Raw genomic sequence first — 6,496 nt, 5'->3', positions numbered from 1 at the left:
GCCGGCAGCCGGCTGGCTCCGGCTCAGGCGGGCTCCCTCCCCCCTGCCCAAGCTGCAGCTGGCATTCGCTGCTCCCGACACCCCCCCTCCCCCGAACATCCCCAGTCCTGGCCGGCTGCATGGCACACCTGTCCTGTTGGGGTAGAGCATCTGGACCTTAGTGTCTCCTCTTTGCATCCGAGGGGGGGCAGGCACAGTCACTGGGTCTGGGCCAGAAGCGGGAGGAGGCAAGGCTACGACCGGGTCAAGATGCGATGCGAGAGCAAACAAGAAGGTGCATAGGCTTACAACGGGGGTGTTTCGGTCTGGCACCCCGGAGGTCCTACCGAGGGCTGGGGCTCTGGGCGAGACCCTGGGTGACACTGGCAAAATAGAAGGGAGCGTCTTTCCCCCTCAAGAAGCATGGAGTTCAGCTATGGAGTTGGCTGTGCTCACTTATTCATTCAATTCTGGAATCCAGCCCTATTGTGTGCTAAGCTCTGTGGAGGACAGAACTGCTGTGCCCCTGGTGCCACACTTAAGATCCCAGCCTCAAGGAGGTTGCAGACTGGCCAGCAAGCTGGCATGCATAAAAATACATAAAATTCAGCAGAAAAATTGTTGTCAGTTCAGCTAAGGTCGACAGGGAGTTTGGATGACGGAAGAGAATTGCAATTAGAGATAATAATTGCGCTACCGTTTATTAAGGACATATATATCAAGCACTTTATGTCTGTTACTTGATGCTCGCGATGGCCTCGTTAACTCAGTGCAAGTTTTATCATTCTCATGTACAGAAGAAATCGAGACTTGAAAACACGAAGTGACTCGCCTAGCTAGCAAGTGGGAACACCAGAACCCAAATCCAGATCTGCGGGATGCCAAATCTTAGCGGGGTTGGGGGCTCATCGAACCTGGATCGGGCTGGGAGGGAGACGGGCAGTGAATGGAACTACAGATACCTATTGAGCATCTATTATATGCCAGGCTCTTTTCCAGGCACAAGGAATCTGGCACTTCCCTCTCCCGAAGTGCCTTCCCCTCACCTCCACAAGCCCCAAAAGGGAACTGAGAAAAAAGGGGGTGAGTGGGAGTGGGGAGAAGCTGAAGTTGGGGGACAGGATGGGAAGGGAGAGGGGAGGCCACAGAGGACGGAAGGCAGGAATGTGGGGGAGGGAGAGGCCACAGTGCCTGCAGCCATGTCCTATCAGCATATCTGGGAAGGGGGGTGGGGTGCCTAGAATTTCTGGGAAGGAGAGGGAACCCAGAGGTGGTTGGTCCTGAGGTCTTTGTCCTCCTTGGGGTCCGTTTGCTCAACCTCTTCTAAGTAGGCACGGTAGGCAGGAGAGGGAGTGGATATGGGGGAAGCCCGCTGGGGAAGAATCTAGGTGGGAGAGAAGGTCTGTTACCACAGCCCCAGAGAGATCAGACTCTGGGCTGCAGATCCCATGCTGCAGGGCCCTTCTCCTCACCTACCAGGGAGCTTCGTATCAAAAACATTCCAGAAAGCAGGCTCGGAGAGATGACGCTGGGCCCCTGGGGCAGAAGGCTGGAGCCCTAGGAATATTTAGTGCCACATCAGCGCTTCCGGAATGTGAATAACTCAGACAACGGACTGGGGAGGGGGGGGGGGCGGGCGTGACGGAGGGGGACGGGGGAGGGGGAGACTCGAAGAGACAGGAGGGGCCTTCTGAAACCGAGACAGAAAAGTCTCCGTCAGAATCCTGTCCCATTCTTAGCCCTTCCTTGAGGCAAGTCCATCCCGGCTGTCCCTGAGTGGAAATCCCCTTTGCTGGGGAGAACCGAGGCTCCTCTGTGTGGAGGGAGGGACACCCCCCTGGCCTGTTAGCCTGTCCCCACCATCAGGACGGCCCCCTCTTCGCTTCTCCTTCAGCTCATGCAGTGGGGCTGCCTTGGGCCCTCCTGGTGGACTCACATGAAGGGGAAATGGCAATTCAGATGGGTGGGGGGCAGTGGTCCCGCTAGAGCCCTCCTTCAGCAATGCCTGTCAGAATCTGAAGACTGACAGCCAGATCACGCCTTGAGGACTGAGGTGGACCCAAGACAAAGGATTAGCTGAAGAGTCTGGACATTTTTAGGCAAGAGAGGGCATTTGGGGGCATCGATTATGGGGAACCACATAATAGAAGACAGGGGTGGTCTTCTGAAAATGTGGACACACTCACAAGCCCGTGGCCCAAAAAGCAGGACCAAGACCAGTGAGGAGGGGCTACCGAGGCACAAAATTCAGTTAGATAAGGCAGTCAGCTGCACAGTGTGTTCGCTCATTCCTTCCAGAAGTATTTACTTGCCCACAACATGCACTGTTTCAGGCTCTGGGGATATGTTCGTGAAGCACATTGACAAAAATCTCTGCTCTCACGGGGCCTTCCATTCTCGTGGAAGAAGAGAGACAAAGCAATAGGTATAATAAATAAGTTGGGGCGCCTGGGTGGCTCAGGTGATTAAGGGTCCAACTTCGGCTCAGGTTACGATCTCACTGTTCATGAGTTCGAGTCCCACGTCAGGTTCTGTGAGGACAGCTCGGAGCCTGGAGCCTGCTTCGGATTCTGCTTCTCCCTCTCTCTCTGTTGCTCCCCCACTCATACTCTGTCTGTCTATCTCTCTCAAGAATAAATAAAGATTAAAAAAAAATTTTAATATGTAAATTATACAGTATGTTCACAAGTCATAAGTATTAGGAGAAGAGGGGTGGAGTACAGGGATGGAGGGAACAGGGAATCAAATTTTAAATGATGAGAGAAAGCCTCCCTGACAAGGTGGCATTTCAACAAATACCTGAAAGGTGGGGAGGGAGCTGACCATGTGAATATTTGGGGGAACAGTGTTTCAGGGGTAGGGAACAGCCAGCACAAAGACCTTCAAGTGGGAGCGGGTCAGGCAAATTCTAGAAGGGCCCGTGAAGCTGGAGCAGAATGAGTGAAGAAGGACAGAGTGGGAGAGATGGGGTCAAGAGAGGTGAGGGAGAGTGAGGGCTCAGATCACATAGGGCCCTGCGAGCCATCATACAAGCTATGGCTTTTTGTTTTTCAGTTTATGTATTTATTTTGAGAGAGAGGCGGGGGCGGGGGGGAGAGGAGGAGGGAAGTGTCAGAGAGAAAAGGAGAGAGAGAATCCCAAGCAGGCTCCACACCGCGCACAAGTTTGTTTGTTTGTTTAAAGAGTAAGCGGGGGAGGGGCAGAGAGGGAGAAAGAATCCCAAACAGAGAGCTGTTAGCAAGGAGCCCACCAAGGGGATGGATCCCTTGAACAGTGAGATCATGACCGGAGCCTAAATCAAGAGTTAGACCACCGACTGAGCCACCCAGGTGCCCCCAAGCTATGATTTTTATTCTGAGTGAAATGGGGGGGCCTATGGGAGGTTCTGAGCAAGGGGAGGGAGTGGCATCATCTGACTTTTTTTTTTTTTTTAAGATCTTCTAGCTGCTGGTTGAGAATAGCTTGGGGTGGGGGGGTGGGCGGGTAGGAGTCAACACCATAATTTTTGGCCTGGAGGGATGAAGGGATGACGTATGCACTAGCTGAGCCGGTAAGAGCCTGCAAGTGGAGGGCTGTAGGGAAGCAAGGGAGCACGAGGACTTCAGTGGAGATAAGAGATAGAAGGAGTCTGAGATTTGGGAGAAAGTTGTGAGTTGGGCGAGAGATAGAGACTTAGGAGTTATTGCTACAAGAAATCTCTGCTTGGGGCACCTGGGTGGCTCAGTCGGTGAAACATCCGAGTTGGACTCTCAGGTCACGATCTCATGGTTTGTGAGTTCGAGCCCTGCGTCAGACTCTCTGCTGTCAGCGTAGAGCCTGCTTTGGATCCTCTGTTTCCCTCTCTCTGCCCCTGCCCCGCTTGTTCACACACACACACACACACACACACTCCACTCTCTCTCTCTCTCAAAAATAAATAAACATTAAAAAAAAAAAAAGAAATCTCTGCTTTGAGTGTAGACTAGACAATCTGTGGAGTCCTGAGTTGTAAAGATTCTAGGATTGTATTGAATCGGAGGGCAGGTCTTTCCACAGCTGATGAGTTGCCGGTGAGCTTGAAAGAGGGTGGTGGGGGTGGGGGGGTGACATGTGTGGTGCTAAGCTGGGGAGGCAGTTTTGCTGGTTAGGGTCAGCTTTCTCCTCCTGAGGAGGACCAAGGGCTTTCTCTTTGGGCTGGGGGAGAAGGTTGGAGGGAAAATGTCCTTCACAGAGCTGAGCCTTCCTGAGACTCAGTTTCCCCATCTGCACAATGAGAGGGCTGTACTCGGAACCGCACATCTTCAAAGGCTTTCACGGGTTTCAGAAGACCCTTGGAAATGTCGCCCTTGGGCCAGGGCCCTGCCTCTGACATTGGCAAAGGGGGTGCAAGTCGCCCTGTACAACCAAGGCCGGAAGAAAGAGCCAGCTCCCTGACTGCCAGCCCCCTTCCTGTGTTTCAGAACTTCCTGCTTCAAATCACAGGGGAGTTTGAGCACAGCCCGCTGAGAGCCAGGGAATCTGTATTTTAACAAGACTTGCAAGTGGCCCGAATCTCACTGGAGTTTGAGAACGTACTCCAGGTGAAGGCCCTTAAACTACCTCGAGGGGGCTGCTGCCTTTAGAGGAATTTCACACCGCTGGGCAGGCAGCTTCTCCCTGGAATACAAACCTTTCTCCCTCATTCGGCCTCCTTCTGGCTCTAAAATTCTCCCCTCACTGGAAGTCCCCATCCTTTTCAATCATCTCTTCCCCTGTCTCTCCTGCCTCCAGTCCTCTCCCAGGGCTAATGCCGCCTCCTCAACGTTACCCTTTCAGTCCCAGCTGAGGTGTTTGGGTCAAACTGGAGGAATGAGTCATCTTAGGGTGGGGGCAGGGGGCTTCAAGTCCATAAATGGGCAAAAGCTCTGATTTCAGCTTTCCGTCCCCAGGAAAGGGCTAGTCTCTCCCTTCTGTCGCCCTCCCCCAGAGGAATTCCCCAGAGAAAAGGAAGGCGTGGGAGTGGGAGGCTGGCTTTGACCAATGGAATTCTAGAAATTGCAGAAGCTTTTTAGGAGATAGGTTCCAGTCTGACTCAGCTTCCCCGATAAACAGACACTGCCGGCCAGGATTTTCCCAGCCCGAGAGGCCAAAACCTCATTTCCGGATGGAAGTGTCCAGCTCTGCCTCAGCACCACCTCCTTCCTAACACATCACTGCTCTCTCCTCACGACGAGAGTGCGAGCTCCCGGCTGCACTGACCTGAGCTTTGCACTGCGGGGCCTCTAGATGCAGCTACCGCCGCAGGACTGGCCACACGCCCCACCTGGAAGCTGGGGGAAAGGGTGCGATGACCTTTCACAGCTCCCTGGCTGGACTCTGAACCACCCTCCTGGCTTGGCCTGCAGTGTCTCTCAGCCTTCCTGATCCCCGGCTGTGATCACTGCTCTGTCCACCAAGCCGGTGGGTCCTCGGTGGGTAGCAACTTCGTACCCGAAGCAGGCCAACCACTAGCACGGATCTTCCCTCTGTTAAGGGACACCACTGTCTCTGCCTGCCGGCCCAGTGCCCAGTCCTCTGGGAATGGAAAGGCCACTGGAGAGGCCAGGTGGGGCCTGAGGAGAGCTGGGTGGCCCGTCAACAGAGCCTCACGTGGCGGCCGAGTCTCTTTTGAGACCTTTTCGCCATTCAGGGGCCGGCTTACGCTTTGCTGCAGAAACCTTGCTTCCAACAGGCGCTGGACAGTCTGGGGCAGACTCACAAGGCTCCGGGAGATGAACAGATACCATCCAAGTGCCAACCCGTTGATTTATAATGAAAAATAATGACTGCTGTCAAACCAACCAGACCCCTGGGTTTGCGGCTGGACACCTTTACTGTGGGCAGCTTCACACAAGGGAGGCCACAGTTCGGCGGGAACGTAACTCAGAGAGCGTGGAAGCTGGGCCAGGAATGCGGAATGGTTTTCACAGCATGCCAGGCTCTCCTCTGCCAGGATACTCTGGCTAATCATGAGCAGGACACCCTTCCCCCCCGCACGGCTCTGGAGAGAACCCCCCCCCCACACACACACACACCTCTAGTGCCACGGAGACAACATCCCCAGCTTAGTGCATCCTTTCTTGAGGCACAGGAGAGCACACTGTCGTTATTTAGAGAGTCACTCATAGTTTACTCCCGCCTATCATGCTGCTGCGGGGATTAAATGAGACAATGCGTCAACACACTCTGTAAGGGATGCCTCATCAAAGAAAACCCAAGGAGTGAGAGTAGGTACTCAATAAATGTTTAATGAAGGGCCTCCGCCTGCTTTCCCAGCCCCAGCCCCTTATAAAGGGGAATCTGATCATTAAATCAGTGAAAACCCATCCCCTAATAAACCCATCAACATGTATTGAGACCTTACTGTTGTTCTAGGTGCCACGGAAAATACAGAAGCAATAAAGGGACGGTCCCCTCCCTCAAGGAATTTCTATATAATAAAGTTGAAGCTATAAACTAGCACCTACAGGATGATCGTGAACAGCACGAGATAAGTGTGCCAAGGGTGTGTGTCTGGCAC

The sequence above is a fragment of the Lynx canadensis genome, chromosome F1, assembly GCF_007474595.2.
Source record: "Lynx canadensis isolate LIC74 chromosome F1, mLynCan4.pri.v2, whole genome shotgun sequence".
In the NCBI taxonomy this organism is placed as follows: domain Eukaryota; kingdom Metazoa; phylum Chordata; class Mammalia; order Carnivora; family Felidae; genus Lynx; species Lynx canadensis.
Note: the sequence above shows the minus strand (reverse complement) of the source record.